This window comes from Callithrix jacchus, chromosome 1 (assembly GCF_049354715.1).
Source record: "Callithrix jacchus isolate 240 chromosome 1, calJac240_pri, whole genome shotgun sequence".
Taxonomy (NCBI): Eukaryota; Metazoa; Chordata; class Mammalia; order Primates; family Cebidae; genus Callithrix; species Callithrix jacchus.
In genome coordinates this window covers 46782596-46800379 of record NC_133502.1, presented here as the reverse complement: position 1 = coordinate 46800379, position 17784 = coordinate 46782596, and the positions used below count along the sequence as shown (strand labels likewise).

Sequence of the window (17784 nt, the reverse complement as noted above, 5' to 3'; positions counted from 1 at the left end):
CAAAGTTGGAAGCATCACACTACCTGATTTCAAACTATACTACAAAGCTACAGTAATCAAAACAGCATGGTACTGGTACCAAAACAGAGATACAGACCAATGGAACAGAACAGAGGCCTTGGAGGCAACACCACACTTCTACAATCATCTGATGTTTGACAAACCTGACAGAAACAAGCAATGGGGAAAGGATTCCCTGTTTCATAAATGGTGTTGGGAAAACTGGCTAGCTATGTGCAGAAAGCAGAAAATGGACCCTTTCCTGACACCTTACACTAAAATTAACTCCAAATGGATTAAAGACTTACACATAAGACTTAACACCATAAAAACTCTAGAAGAAAATGTAGGCAAAACCATTCAGGACATAGGCATAGGCAAGGACTTCATGACTAAAACACCAAAACCATTGGCAACAAAAGCCAAAATAGACACATGGGACCAGATTAAACTCCAGAGCTTCTGTACAGCAAAAGAAACAATCATTAGAGTGAATCGGCAACCAATAGAATTGGAAAAAATTTTTGCAATCTACTCATCTGACAAAGGGCTAATATCCAAAATCTGCAAAGAACTAAAACAGATTTACAAGAAAACAATAAACAAATCCATCCAAAAGTGGGAGAAGGATACGAACAGACATTTTTCAAAAGAAGATATATATGAGGCCAACGAACATGACAAAATGCTCATCATCACTTATTATTAGAGAAATGCAATTCAAAACCACATTGAGATACCACTTCAAACCAGTTAGAATGATGGTCATTAAAAAATCTGGAGACAACAGATGCTGGAGAGGATGTGGAGAAATAGGAACATTTTACACTGTTGGTGGGAGTGTGAACTAGTTCAATCATTGTGAAAGACAGTGCTTCCTCAAGGACCTAGAAATAGAAATTCCATTTGACCCAGCAATTTCATTACTGGGTATATACCCAAAGGATTATAAATCATTCTATTATAAGCACAGATGCACAGGTACATTCATAGTGGCACTGTTTATAATAGCAAAGACCTGGAACCAACCTAAATGCCCATTGACGATAGACTGGACAAGGAAATTGTGGCACATATAAACCATGGAATACTGTGCAGCCATAAGAAACGATGAGTTTGTGTCCTTTGTAGGGACATGGATGATTTCGAAAACCATCATTCTCAGCAAACTGACACAAGAACAGAAAATCAAACACTGCATGTTCTCACTCATAGGTGGATGTTGAACAATAAGATCATGGGCACAGGGAGGGGAGCATCACACACTGGGGTCTGTTGGGTGGGCAAGGGAGAGACAGTGGTGGAGGGGGAGAGGTTGGGGAGGGATAACATGGGGAGAAATGTCAGATATCGGTGATGGGGGGATGGAGGCAGCAAACCACATTGCCATGTGTTTGTTTATGCAACAATCCTGCATGATCTGCACATGTACCCCAGAACCTAAAGTACAATTTAAAGAAAGCAAAAAAAAAAAAAAAAAAATTCCAATAATACCTACCATTAAGAAATTTGATTATGTTTCTTTTGTATAATTCTTATTTATGGGGAACTAAATTTTGTGAAACATACTTTGTGAAAAATGTCACAGATTGAATCTCAAATTTATCAACAGGTATTTGCTAATACCTGTCAACATTAATCAACATTTTTAAATCTGATGCTGGATGTTACAAAAAGAATTTTTCAAATATAATTTATGTGACTGTGACTGCCATCATAACCAAATTAAATAAATACAGTGATAATATGTCAACCAGTCAGATTCTCCTGTCTATCATTGCTTTGACCTACAGAAACTACTAATTTGTCTGGACTTTAAGTTATTTGTTTACTATATAACGAGATACTAACATGAAATTGATCATTCATTCATGAGTTGTTTTAAGGTAGTAGTAGCCTTTCATATCTTGAAGTTTGCCATTTACTATCCTGAGTGCATGTAGCTTACATATGGAATGTCTTGAAATCATACGTATCTTTTAATTTTTTTAGATGAGTTCTAAGACAAAAATATATATAGTGATCCCAAGACGCATAAGCATGACAAGGTATTTTTCTTTAGTGAGAATACAGGAAACAACCTAGAGATCCAAAGGAGGTGATTCGTTTATTACATGACATTAAATTACAGGTGGTGCTATGATTATTGTATATTGTATATTACATACAATGTGATGTGTCATGTATTGGTTTTATATATTATATTAATTCATAGTTGTATACTACAACATTTTATTTATTGTGTATCATTTTCTTGTATGGATTTGCCAAAATTTATTCTCACGTTAATTTATTTATTCACATTTACTATCAGGACAAATCCTCTTTATCCTAGGCAATATTTAAGTCTCACAAGATCCAGGACTTTAAAAACACATTATATTAATGTAACATTATGGTTGTTATTACCCACAAGCAAACACACACACACAGGGCACATATATAAATTATATAATCTGGCATACCACATTATAACAGATTAGTGTGTATATATATATATATATATATATATATATACACGCACACACATTCCATATGCATGTAAATATGCATATATAATTACATATTGTATCTAATACTATGATTGTAATGTGTATACATATATATATTCTATGTATTATGATATATTTTTGCATAATATAATTTATATATGGTAATGACCATATTAGCACTCACAGTTTAATGTGTTTTGAAAATCATTATATGCATTTTTAAAGTTTTTCTCTCCTCAAATGTATGTTCCAGGAGGGGTTCTGTTTTCTTCACAACTGTATCCCAAGACTGAAACATTACCTGGAATGTCAAGGATTTATTCACATAATAAATGTGTACAAATTAATGTTTGAAAATATCAGTTTTAGCATATATATAAAGTAAAATCCATTAAAATATTATGGTATTGAACTATAAGTTTGTACAAAAGTGATGAGTTTGAATTCACCAACAAAAAATAATAGTTTAAAATAAAAATATATGATTCTATATTGTAAGGAAAACATTCTTTACAGGAAGCACGTCTAACAAGAATGACTGGGGAAGTGAGATGAGGCATCTGAGGAGATTGACAGGGTCAAGATCATGCTCAGCCCAGTAGGTCAATTTAAGACTCTGTTCCTTATTAGGAAGTATTATGTGGCAATTGAAAGAATTTAAGCAAATTTCCCAAACTGATATATGTATCAAGACTATGCCACAACATTTCATTTTGTGAATCAGTAGGTGTTCTATTTTCATTTCTGGCAGAAAGTGACCAATGATTCTGTATGATATTTTTCTCATGGATTTATTTTTAGTTTTATGTTTATAAAAAAACTGTGAAGTACAGAGTTTTTATATATTCCCCAACCCTTCACACCCATTTTTGCAAATATCATTAACATTTTGCATTTATATGTTACATTTTGTAAAACTGATAAACCAATATTTATACATTATTATTAACTATTAACCAAGGTAATAGAGGTTAACAGGAGGGAGCACTCTGTGTTTTGTACACTCCAGTTAGTTTTGACAAATGAATAAATTCATGTGTCTGTCATTACGGTATCAGACAGAACAGATTCCTGCCCTAACAATTATTTTGTAATCCATATTTATTTCTTTGTTCATGTTTCCTCCATAACATTTTGGAAACCATTAATCTTTGTATTCTCTCTATAGTACTTACTGCCTTTTCCAGAATGGTATATAGTCAGAAACATACAGGATGTACATTTTTCACACTGGCTTATTTCACTTAGCAATATATATTTAAAGTTTCTCCTATTTTTACTATTCATTTTCATAATTGGATGCATCATTTTTTTCTTATGTGAATAATGTTTTATTGTATGAATGCATCACAGTTTGGCTATCCATTCACCTATTGAAGGATATTCTGATTGCATACAATTATTTGCAATTATAAAGTTGCTGTAAGCATTGATGTGTGGGTTTTCAGGTGGACGAAGTTTTCAGTTAATTTTGATAAATACCAACAAGTGTAGTTGCTGGATGTTACGGTGGTAAGGTAACTATCAGCTTTGCAAGGAACCGCCAAACTGTTTTTAGCGAGTAGTTGTATTGTTTTGCATTTTCATTTTCAATGAATAATTGTTCCTGTTGCTCCAGATCCTTGCCAGCATTGGGTGTTGTCAGTGTTTGGGATTTTACTATTTTAATAGGTATGTAACAGCAATTCTCTAGCAATATATGATATTGAGTACCTTTTTATATTCTATTTTGCCATCTGCTTCTCTTTACTGATGAAGTGTCTGTTCACTTCACCTAAAGTGAATCATTTTAGTCCATTTTTCAATGAGTTGTTTACTTACTGTTCCATGAGTTTTTAGTATATTTGGATAGCAATCCTTTATCAGATGAACTTTGCAAATATTATCTCTCAGTTGGTAATTAATCTCTTTATTCTCCTCTTTTTTGAAGCAGAAATTCTTAAAATTTTTATTAAGTCCAACATTTACGTTTTTTTTTAATGGATTGTACTTTTGGTGTTATATCTAGCAAGTCATTATTAAACTCAGTCACCTACATTTTCTCCTAGGTTATTTTCTAAAAGTTGTATAGTTTTGCATTTTATCTTTAGTGATAGATTTTTATTTTAATTTTGTGAAAGATATATCTTTGTCTAGATTATTATTATTATTTTGCATGTGGCTTTCCATTCCTTGTTCCTGGTCTTAGGGTGACATTTAGTTTCTCACTTGTTAAGTATGATGTCAACTGTAGCTTTTTTGAAGATGTATCTAGGAAGTTGAGAAATTTTTTTCTATATACTTAGTTTGCTGAGTGGTTTTATTTAAATAATGAATGTGTGTGGGATTTTGTGAAATATTTTTATATGTATCTTTGAAATAATTCTATTTTTTATTTAGCTTGTTGATGTGATAGATTACAGTAATTATGAGATGTGAAATATTCTTACATAGCTGAAATGAATCCCAGTAGACCATAATGGGATTTATTTTATATATTATTGGAGTCAATCTGCTAATATTTTGTGGAGTATATCTGCCTCTCTGGTCATGAAAAATACTAGTTTGCAGTTTTTCTTTGTTGTAAAGTCTTTTGATTTTAGCATAAAGCTGACTTTAAAGAATCAGAAAGTGTGCCCTCAGTTTCTACTATCTAAAAGAAATGTAAGAGGCCATTATCATTTATTTTTTAAAGGACTGGTATAGTTCATCAGTGAAACCAGCAGGGCTTTGTACTTTCTGCTTTGGAAAGTTATTAATTGTTGCTTTGATCGTCTTAATACACAGAGTACTATTCAGATTGTCTGTTTCTTCTTTTATGAGTTTTGGTAGATTGTGATTCTTCAATGCCTTTTTCTAACTTAAAGTTTTCAAATATATGGCCACAGAGTTGTTTATAATGCTCACAGGATTGCTAGGAATGGTGATTTCATTTCTGAAATTAGTCATTTGTGTCACATCTCTTTTTCCAGGTTATTCAGGCTGTAGATTCATCAACATTTTAGATCTTTATAAAGAGCCAGATTATATTTTGTAGATTTTTTTCTACTAATTTTATTTATTAAATTTTATTTTTTAGCCCTTTTAATTTTTTTTTTTTTTAATTTTTTATTGGATTTTAGGTTTTGGGGTACATGAGTAGAGCATGCAAGACAGTTGTGTAGGTACACACATGGCAGTGTGCTTTGCTTTTCTTCTCCCCTTCACCCACATTTGGCATTTCTCCCCAGGCTATCCCTCCCCACCTCCCCCTCCCACTGACCCTCCCCTTTTCCCCCCAATAGACCCCAGTGTTTAGTACTCCCCTTTCTATGTCCACATGTTCTCATTGTTCATCACCCACCTATGAGTGAGAATATGCGGTGTTTCATTTTCTGTTCTTGTGTCAGTTTGCTGAGGACGATGTTCTCCAGATTCATCCATGTCCCTACAAACGACACAAACTCATCATTTCTGATTACTGCATAATATTCCATGGTGTATATGTGCCACATTTTTCCAATCCAGTCTATTATCAATGGGCATTTGGGTTGATTCCAGGTCTTTGCTATTGTAAAGAGTGCTGCAATGAACATTTGTGTACATGTGTCCTTATAGTAGAACAATTTATAGTCTTTTGGATATATACCCAGTAATGGGATTGCTGGGTCAACTGGAATTTCTATTTCTAAGGCCGTGAGGAATCGCCACACTGTCTTCCACAATGGTTGAACTAATTTACACTCCCACCAACAGTGTAAAAGTGTTCCTTTTTCTCCACATCCTCTCCAGCATCTGTTGTCTCCAGATTTTTTAATGATCGCCATTCTAACTGGTGTGAGATGGTATCTCAATGTGGTTTTGATTTGCATCTCTCTGATGACCAGTGATGATGAGCATTTTTTCATATGACTGTGGGCCTCATATATGTCTTCTTTCGTAAAGTATCTGTTCATATCCTTTGCCCACTTTTGAATGGGCTTGTTTGTTTTTTTCCTGTAAATCTGTTTGAGTTCTTTGTAAATTCTGGATATCAGCCCTTTGTCAGATGGGTAGACTGCGAAAATTTTTTCCCATTCTGTTGGTTGCTGATCCAATCTAGTGACTGTTTCTTTTGCCGTGCAGAAGCTGTGGAGTTTGATTAGGTCCCATTTGTCTATTTTGGCTTTTGTTGCCAATGCTTTTGGTGTTTTGTTCATGAAGTCCTTGCCTACTCCTATGTCCTGGATAGTTTTGCCTAGATTTCCTTCTAGGGTTTTTATGGTGCCAGGTCTTATGTTTAAGTCTTTAATCCATCTGGAGTTAATTTTAGTGTAAGGTGTCAGGAAGGGGTCCAGTTTCTGCTTTCTGCACATGGCTAGCCAGTTTTCCCAACACCATTTGTTAAACATGGAATCCTTTCCCCATTGCTTGTTTTTGTCAGGTTTATCAAAGATTGTATAGTTGTATGTATGTTGTGTTGCCTCCGGTGCCTCTGTTTTGTTCCATTGGTCTATATCTCTGTTTTGGTACCAATACCATGCTGTTTTGATTACTGTAGCCTTGTAGTATAGTTTGAAATCCGGTAGTGTGATGCCCCCCGCTGTGTTCTTTTTGCTTAGAATTGACTTGGCTATGCGGGCTCTCTTTTGGTTCCATATGAAGTTCATGGTGGTTTGTTCCAGTTCTGTGAAGAAAGTCAATGGTAGCTTGATGGGGATAGCGTTGATTCTGTAAATTACTTTGGGCAGTATAGCCATTTTCACGATATTAATTCTTCCTAACCATGATCATGGAATGTTTCTCCATCTGTTTGTGTCCTCTCTGATTTCATTGAGCAGTGGTTTGTAGTTCTCCTTGAAGTGGTCTCTTACATTCCTTGTGAGTTGTATTCCAAGGTATTTTATTCTTTTTGTAGCAATTGCGAATGGCAGTTCGTTCTTGATTTGGCTTTCTTTAAGTCTGTTATTGGTGTAGACGAATGCTTGTGATTTTTGCACATTGATTTTATATCCTGAGACTTTGCTGAAGTTGCTTATCAGTTTCAGGAGTTTTTGGGCTGAGGCAATGGGGTCTTCTAGGTATACTATCATGTCGTCTGCAAATAGAGACAGTTTGGCTTCCACCTTTCCTATTTGAATACCCTTTATTTCTTTTTCTTGCCTGATTGCTCTGGCTAGAACTTCCAGTACTATATTGAATAGGAGTGGTGAAAGAGGGCATCCTTGTCTAGTGCCAGATTTCAAAGGGAATGCTTCCAGTTTTTGCCCATTCAGTTTTTATGATATTGGCTGTTGGTTTGTCATAAATAGGTTTTATTACTTTGAGATACGTTCCATCGATACCGAGTTTATTGAGGGTTTTTAGCATAAAGGGCTGTTGAATTTTGTCAAATGCCTTCTCTGCGTCAATTGAGATAATCATGTGGTTTTTGTTTTTGGTTCTGTTTATGTGGTGAATTACATTGATAGACTTGCGTATGTTGAACCAGCCTTGCATCCCCGGGATGAATCCTACTTGATCATGAGGAATAAGTTTTTGGATTTGCTGTTGTAATCGGCTTGCCAATATTTTATTGAAGATTTTTGCATATATGTTCATCATGGATATTGGCCTGAAGTTTTCTTTTCTCATTGGGTCTCTGCCGGGTTTTGGTATCAGAATGATGTTGGTCTCATAAAATGATTTGGGAAAGATTCCCTCTTTTTGAATTGTTAGAAATAGTTTTAGAAGGAATGGTACCAGCTCCTCCTTGTGTGTCTGGTAGAATTCGGCTGTGAACCCGTCTGGACCTGGGCTTTTTTTGTGTGGTAGGCTCTTAATTGCTGCCTCAACTTCAGACCTTGTTATTGGTCTATTCATAGTTTCAGCTTCCTCCTGGTTTAGGCTTGGGAGGACACAGGAGTCCAGGAATTTATCCATTTCTTCCAGGTTTACTAGTTTATGCGCATAGAGTTGTTTGTAATATTCTCTGATGATGGTTTGAATTTCTGTGGAATCTGTGGTGATTTCCCCTTTATCATTTTTTATTGCATCTATTTGGTTGTTCTCTCTTTTCTTTTTAATCAATCTGGCTAGTGGTCTGTCTATTTTGTTGATCTTTTCAAAAAACCAGCTCTTGGATTTATTGATTTTTTGAAGGGTTTTTCGTGTCTCAATCTCCTTCAGCTCAGCTCTGATCTTAGTTATTTCTTGTCTTCCGCTGGGTTTTGAGTTTTTTTGATCTTGCTCCTCTAGCTCTTTCAATTTTGACGATAGGGTGTCAATTTTGGATCTCTCCATTCTCCTCATATGGGCACTTATTGCTATATACTTTCCTATAGAGACTGCTTTAAATGTGTTTCAGAGGTTCTGGCACGTTGTTTATTCATTCTCATTGGTTTTGAAGAACTTCTTTATTTCTGCCTTCATTTCATTGTTTACCCAGTCAACATTGAAGAGCCAGTTGTTCAGTTTCCATGAAGCTGTGCGGTTCTGGGTTAGTTTCTGAATTCTGAGTTCTAACTTGATTGCACTATGGTCTGAGAGGCTGTTTGTTATGATTTCAGTTGTTTTGCATTTGTTGAGCAGTGCTTTACTTCCAATTATGTGGCCAATTTTTGAGTACGTGTGATGTGGTGCTGAGAAGAATGTGTATTCTGTGGATTTGGGGTGGAGAGTTCTGTAAATGTCTATCAGGTTTGCTTGCTCCAGGTCTGAGTTCAAGCCCTGGATATCCTTGTTGACTTTCTGTCTGGTTGATCTGTCTAGTATTGGCAGTGGAGTGTTAAAGTCTCCCACTATTATTGTGTGGGAGTCTAAGTCCTTTTGTAAGTCATTAAGAACTTGCCTTATGTATCTGGGTGCTCCTGCATTGGGTCCATATATGTTCAGGATCGTTAGCTCTTCTTGTTGTATCGATCCTTTTAGCATTATGTAATGGCCTTCTTTGTCTCTTTTGATCTTTGTTGCTTTAAAGTCTATTTTATCAGAGATGAGAATTGCAACTCCTGCTTTTTTTTGCTCTCCATTTGCTTGGTAAATCTTCCTCCATCCCTTTATTTTGAGCCTTTGTGTATCCTTGCATGTGAGATGGGTTTTCTGGATACAGCACACTGATGGGTTTTGGATTTTTATCCAGTTTGCCAGTCTGTGTCTTTTGATTAGTGCATTTAGTCCATTTACATTTAGGGTTAATATTGTTATGTGTGAATTTGATACTGCCATTTTGATGCTAAGTGGCTGTTTTGTCTGTTAGTTGTTGTAGATTCATTATGTTGATGCTCTTTAGCATTCAATGTGATTTTGGAATGGCTGGTACTGGTTGATCCTTTCTATGTGTAGTGCCTCTTTTAGGAGCTCTTGTAAAGCAGGCCTGGTGGTTACAAAATCTCTGAGTACTTGCTTGTTCGCAAAGGATTTTATTTTTCCTTCACTTCTGAAGCTCAGTTTGGCTGGATATGAAATTCTGGGTTGAAAGTTCTTTTCTTTAAGAATGTTGAATATTGGCCCCCACTCTCTTCTGGCTTGTAGTGCTTCTGCCGAGAGATCTGCTGTGAGTCTGATGGGCTTCCCTTTGTGGGTGACCCGACGTTTTTCTCTGGCTGCCCTTAGTATTCTCTCCTTTATTTCAACCCTATTGAATCTGACGATTATGTGCCTTGGGGTTGCTCTTCTTGTGGAATATCTTTGTGGTGTTCTCTGAATTTCCTGCAATTGAGTGTTGGCCTGTCTTGCTAGGTGGGGGAAATTTTCCTGGATGATGTCCTGAAGAGTATTTTCCAGCTTGGATTCATTCTCTTCGTCCCCTTCTGGTACACCTATCAAACGTAGGTTAGGTCTTTTCACATAGTCCCCCATTTCTTGGAGACTTTGTTCATTACTTTTTGCGTTTTTTTCTCTAATCTTGGTTTCTCGTTTTATTTCATTGAGTTGGTCTTCGACTTCAGATATTCTTTCTTCTGCTTGGTCGATTCGGCTATTGAAACTTGTGCATGCTTCTCGAAGTTCTCGTATTGTGTTTTTCAGCTCCTTTAATTCATTTATATTCCTCTCTAAGTTATCCATTCTTGTTATCACTTCCTCGAATCTTTTTTCAAATCTTATTTCAAGGTTCTTAGTTTCTTAGCATTGATTTAATACATGATCTTTTAGCTCACAAAAGTTTTTTATTATCCATCTTCTGAAGTCTAATTCCGTCATTTCGTCACAGTCATTCTCCATCCAGCTTTGTTCCCTTGTTGGGGAGGAGTTTTGGTCCTTTCTCGGAGGCGAGGTGTTCTGGTTTCGGGTGTTTTCCTCCTTTTTGCGCTGGTTTCTTCCCATCTTTGTGGATTTGTCCGCTGGTCGTCTGCGTAGTTGCTGACTTTTCGACTGGGTCTCTGAGTGGACACCCAGAATGTTGATGATGAAGTTTTTCTGTTGCTTGGTTTTCCTTCTACCAGTCTAGCCCCTTCACTGTACGACTGCTGAGGTTCACTCCAGACCCTGCTTGTCTGGGGTGCACCTCTAGCAGCTGTGGCACAGCGAGGGATGCTACCAGTTTCTTTTTCTGCTATCTTTGTCCCAGGATGATGCCTGCCTAATGTCAGTCTTTTGGATATTGAGGGGTCAGGGAGCTGCTTGAGGAGACAGTTTGTACTTTATAGTGGCTTAATTGCTCAGCTGTAAGCTCTGTTGTTCATTCAGGGCTGTTAGGCTGCTATGTTTGATTCTGCTGCAACAGAGCTCATTAAAAAACCCTTTTTTTTCTCAAATGCTCTGTGTTGAGGGGTTTGGGCTTTATTTTTGGATGTCCGTTGTGGTCCTGCCCAGCTAGGATGCAGACTATCCACTGTTTGGCTGCCGAGGCTCCGCCCTGCTGTTGTGAGGCTCGCCCTGGCTCTGCTGTTCTGCTGTGTTCTCCGCCACACCCTGGGGCAGAGTCTCTCTGTTGTAGCAGGTTGCCTCGGCAATGGCAGGCTGTGTCAGCAGTGGGTGTGTATCTCAGTAGGGACGGGTTGCCTCAGCAACAGCTGGCTGCGTCAGCAATGGACGTGTATCTCAGTTGGGGCGGGTTGCCTCGGTAATGGTGGACGCCCCTCCCCCTCAGAGCATCTTGGGCCGTCTGCACGGGGCTTGTTTGAAATCGCAGTTTTGTTCATCCCACTGGGCCACCCCTAACGCTCTGTCCCTGCAATCCCCTGGGCTGGCCCACTGTCCAAGTCTAGCTCAGTCTCAAGTCCAGCCCTCTCATGTCTCCAGTTTCCAGTTCAACGGGGCACCCGGTCAAGCGCGCCCCGTCGGGAGCCCTGGGTAGGGCCGGCCGCCACCACCCCGGCTGTCGGCTTCGCCAGGCGGAGGTTCTGCCTGGCGTCCCGCGTCTCCTCTTCACTTGGGAATTTCCTCGTTCCGTGGGCAACAAAGATCAGTCTGGAAATGCAGCTCAGACTCACCTCTCCACGGACCCAACGAAAGCTCCAATCCTGGGTTGTTCTCACAGCGCCATCTTGAGTCGCCCAGCTCTTTTAATTTTTTTTCACTTACTTTGAATTCCATCTTTTTTATTTTCTTGTTTTTATACACTAAAGTTAAAGTTTAAATTGATTTTAGATCTTTCTTCTTTTCTTATGTATGCATTCATTACTATAAATTTATCTCTAAGTGCTGCTTTTGCTGTTTGCCACTCATATTAATACCTTCTATTTTTGTTTTTATGTAATGTAAAATATTTTAAAATTTATTTTAAGGCTTCCTTTTGGACCCATGGGTAATTTAGAAAGGTGTGTTTAATTTTCAATATTTAGAATTTTCCAGATTTCTTTCTATTATTGATTTCCAATTTAATTTCATTGTGGTCTGACAGCAACATACTTTGTATGAGTTATTTTATTTGCAATTTATTACGGTATGTTGTATGACCCAATATGTCAGCTCTCTTTGTATATGCTGCACAGAAGCTTGAAAAAAAAATGTGTATTCTCCTGTTCTGATAGTGATAGTTTATCTATATGCTTTCTGATTTTCTGCCTTTTTAAACATTCTTCTAACATTACTTAAGGTGTAACATAATTATAATTAGACAGAGACAACTGGTAGAAAAATAATATCTCTAACCATTCACAGAATTTTTTATAAAGTAGGAATTATAATTGTCATTTACCTTATATTGATCACCTTCTAATAGCTATACTTAATTAATATGTGGAGTTTTTAAAAGAGCCTTATTTTTCATTTTAGAATAATAAACTAAAACTTTATGAAACAAATTGCTAAACAGTTTAAAATTACTCATTTTATTGAGAAACACCACCAAATCTCTGTCTCATCGATTAACTTGACTACACCATATGAAGAAGACGAGTGCAATTCCAATGAGGAATACATTGTGTACACTTTAAATATTTTTATTCTTTGGTTTCTGAATTTCAAGTTTCACATGTGTCATAATACTTTAAAATTTTTTTTAATTTTAACATAATCATAAATATTTAATCCAGTTTTTATGTTTTTTTCTCTATGGTTTGTGGACTGCATAACATTGCACATAGCTAATAAAATAGGTGCTTATAATATAGTTATGTGTAAATATGTTATATGAAGAATGACATCAGATTACATTTTCTCCTTTGAAAAATATCATTCGATCTACTGCATCAATGTTAGCATTGTACCTTGGAGAATTTATTTTTCTACTATTGGAACCTAATATCTTTCCCAGGAAAATCTTGATTCAAGTTGGGGGTAACGTTTATGCTTGTATCTACACTGAGGAGCTCTAATTTTTTATGGCAATGCAAATTTACTTGTCTATCAATTATTTGTTAATGTTAATGCATAAAGTTTGAGAGTTAGTAGTCAATAAGTAAAAAATCCCAGCACAATATTGTATGCATTGCAATAGTTACAATTACAAATGTATTGCCTGCTTTAGAATGACGGTTTGTGTTCCCCTAAATTCATTTGTTGAAACACTACCCCCACCATACAACATGGTATTAGAAAATGGAGTCTTTGGGAGGAAATAAGATTATAAATGGGATAAGTGCCCTTATTAAGAAGGATCCAGGGAGCTCTCTTGTCCTTCCACCATGAGAGTACACAGGGATAAGATGGCACCTACGAACCAGCAAGCAAGCCCACAACACACACTAAATTTTACAGCACTTTAACCTTGTAATTTCCAGCCTCCAGTACTGTGAGGAGTAAATTTCTATTGTTTATAATTTACCCAATCTATGATAGCCTTTTATAGCAGCCTGAATGGACTAAGACATTGTTACTCAATGGTTTTAAAATATCTAGATGTAATAATATTTTGAGAATTATTTTAATGCATACAAATGTATATGTTTTCTTGATACTTAATATTCATTTTTTGATTATGTGTAGGTATTATTTCTGGGTAACAGACTATTTTCCTCACGAATGTGAACTAATTGTTCCCTGAATAATTTTAACTAAAATGTTATTGGAGTGCTGCAATTATTTTATTTTGAGACTGCTTATAAAAAGTTTGTTGATAAAGTCCTTTGTTTAATCATTGGCTTTCTATGGATTTCCCAGAAAAATCCTATTAAAAGATATTCAAGCCCCTCTATTAATTTACAAAGTTTGTAGTGACCCAAGTAGGATTACATACAATCTTCTTTCAGATTATCCTTAATCAAATTGAAAATTTGATAAGCTATTGTGTGTGTACTGTACTGGTAGAGAATTTAAAGAAAGTGTCATATATTCCTTTTTTTCTCTTAGTTTGAATTTTATATTGGATTTTTTTTTCAGATTAAGATCCAGTATCTCTAGCCCATCACACTATCATTTTATGTATGACATATTTTACAGTAACAACTATGTTATAATTCACATGCTTCTATATAGAGTTTTATTTCTACTAAACTGAGAAATTTGTTTCTTCTAAATTGAGGAGTTTTGTTTCTACTAAAAATTTAGTAAAATGTGATTCAGTTTATGTCCTGTATAAATGATCTGGTTAAATACATTAATGTAATAACATCCATTTCACTTTTCTACTGTAATCTATTGAGTAATACAATATGGGACAAATATAAATGAATAAATTTTTCTCCTAAATTTAACTAGAAAACTTCTAAAGCATAAATTAAAAGCTAAAATTTTTACCAAAAATTAGAAATTAATATCAAATCCAAAGAGAAATCTACAAGTAAACAAATACATGTAAATATTTTATATGGTATGTTTGCTTCAGTCTGTCATCAATAAATAGATTACAGCTGTTTTATATAACATTTTTAATCTAAAAAGGGAATATTGATAAAACTATATGCTATACGTATTCTAGGCAGTTCATTAAAATCAACAAATATAGGCCAGGCGCGGTGGTTCATGCCTGTAATCTCAGCACTTTGGGAGGCCGAGGCAGGTGCATCACGAGGTCAAGAGATCGGGACCATCCTGGTCAACATGGTGAAACCCTGTCTCTACTAAAAATACAAAAAATTAGCTGGGCATGGTGGTGTGTGCCTGTAATCCCAGCTACTCAGGAGGCTGAGGCAGGAGAATTGCCTGAACCCAGGAGGCGGAGGTTGCAGTGAGCTGAGATCGCGCCATTGCACTCCTCCTGCCTGGGTAACCAGAGAGAAACACCATCTAAAAAAAAAAAAAAAAAAGAATTAACAAATATATATATTTTCCATATTTTATATTTTATGACCAGCTTCTAATATAATATTTAAATGGAATAAGTTGATAGAACATAAATAAATAAATATTGGTCACACACTGGTGGCCTGGCCTCAGGCTATCCTCTTGCCCACCTGTAGCTGAGATTACAGGTGTGCCACTACATCAGGCTAATATCTTATTTAAAAGATAAGATATTATAAATAGTTATATGCTATATATAGGGGTTATGAATGTCTTTCTTAATGCATATAGTTACTAATGCATTCATATCCTCAATATGTATAGCATAGAACTGTTTCTTATCAACTGATCAATAAAATTGCTGATTTGTAATTTAATAATGTTGGAAATTAATGTATTTTGCTTTGTAAATGAAGGAAGAAAAATAACATGATGACAGAATCAGTGTAAGTTAGATAATAAAAAAAATATTTAATTGTTGAAGTTGAAATTATCTTAATCAAAATTTAAAAGTATAATGTTTCATCATAAAAATTGGTAAGCATAGATATGAGAATCATCAGAGAAATGTAAAAAATTTTGACTAAAACAGCAATGTTAATAGGTGATTTATGCAATTAGTATGATAAAATGAAATATTTTACAGTAACAGCATGCATAAATGATGGTCCTCAGATTTAGTCACCTAAAAATAATTTATTTATTTATTTAGTTTTAAAATTTTTTATTGTACTTTAAGTTCTGGGGTACATGTACAGATCTTGCAGAATTGTTGCATAGGTACACACATGCCATGGTGGTTTGTTCTCTCCTTCCCCATGTCACCTACATCAGGTATTTCTTCCAGTGCTATCCCTCCCCAACCTCGCCACCCTTCATTGTCCCTCCCCTAGCTCCCCACCTCCCAGCAGACCCCAGTGTGTTATGTTCCTCTCCCTATGCCCATGTGTTCTCATTGTTCAACACCTGCCTATGAGTGAAAACATGCAGTGTTTGGTTTTCTGTTCTTGTATCAGTGTGCTGAGAATGATGATTTCCAGATTAATCCATGTCCATACAAAGGACAGGAACTCATCATTTTCTGTGGCTGCATAGTATTTAATGGTGTATATGTGCCACGTTTTCTTTGTCCAGTCTATCATTGTTGGCTATTTGGGTTGGTTCCAGGTCTTTGCTATTGTATACAATGCCACAATGAACATACATGTGCATGTGTCTTTATAATAGAACTATTTATAATCCTTTGGGTATATACCCAATAATGAGATTGCTGGGTCAAACGAAATTTCTATTTCTAGATCCTTGAGGAATCACACACTATCTTCCACAATGGTTCAACTAATTTACACTTACACTCCCACCAGCAGTATAAAAGTGTTCCTATTTCTCCACATCCTCCCCAGCATCTGCTGTCTCCGGATTTTTAAATAATTGCCATTCTAACTGGCATGAGATGGTGTCTCAGTGTGGTTTTGATTTGCATTTCTCTAATGATCAGTGATGATGAGCATTTTTTCATATTTGTTTGCCTCATAAATGTCTTCTTTTGATAAGTGTCTGTTCATATCCTTCACCCACTTTCAAAAGGGATTGGTTGTTTTTTTTTCTTGTAAATCTGCTTTACTTCTTTGTAGATGCTGGATGTTAGTCCTTTGTCAGATGGGTAGATTCCAGAAATTTTTTCCCATTCTTTTGGTTGCCAGTTCACTCTAATGATTGTTCCTTTGCTGTATAGAATTTCATAAGTTTAATTAGATCCCATTTGTCTATTTTGGCTTTTGTTGCTGTTGCTTTTTGTGTTTTGGTCATGAAGTCCTTGCCTATGCCTGTGTCCTGAATGGTATTGCCTAGGTTTTCTTCTAGGGTTTTTGTGGTGTTAGGTCTTGTGTTTAAATTTTTAATCTATCTGGATCTTTGACAAACCTGACACAAACAAGCAATAGGGAAAGGATTCCTTGTTTAATAAATGGTGGAGGGAAAACTGGTTAGCCATGTGCAGAAAGCTGAAACTGGACTCCTTTCTTACATCTTACACTGAAATTAACTCCAGATAATTTAGAATATCAAAGACATGTAGACTTTGTATGTTAAAGAAGAATAAAAATGAAATAAAAACACTAAATTTTATTAATTTATCTAGACTGAATAATAACTGATAACCTAAAAAAAAGATGTATGGTTGATTGCTGTATTTGATCACTATATTCAGTTTTCCAAAACATACAATCTATATTAGTGACCTCTAGAAAAACAGAACCGATAGTATTTATCTCTAGAGATAGAAAAATATTTATTTTAAGGAATCATCAACTCATGCTATTGTGAGGGCTATCAATTTAGACAACTGCAGGGCAAGAAAGTAGCCTAGAAATTCCAGCAAGAACTGATGTTGCAGAATTACTATATTGCAGTTAGGAAACAGTATTTCTTCAGGGGACCTCAGTCTTTTCTGTGAAGCCCTTCAGATGATTGCATGAGGCCCACCCAATTTTGGTTTTCTGTTCTTGTATCAATGTGCTGAGAATGATGGTTTCCAATCATTTTCAGCACACCCAATTTTGGAGGGAAATTAGCTATATTAAATTCCTGTGAATTTATATATTAATTACATCTAATAATACTTTCAGAGCAACCTTGAGACTGGTGTTTGACCAAATAATTGCACCAGAACCTAGCTCACTTTAAACATAAAATTAATATTACAACATTTGATGTCAAAGAAATCCGTGGAAGAATATCTAATATTGAGACTTATTTTAAATTTTGCTAG

The 17784-nt window shown here is 35.7% G+C and overlaps 1 long non-coding RNA gene across 2 annotated transcripts in view; it reads left to right on the top strand.

The window, feature by feature from the left end:
• The window catches only part of LOC108589373 (uncharacterized), a 292960-nt gene that overhangs the window by 26381 nt on the left and 248795 nt on the right, over positions 1-17784 (top strand). The window lies entirely within an intron of this gene.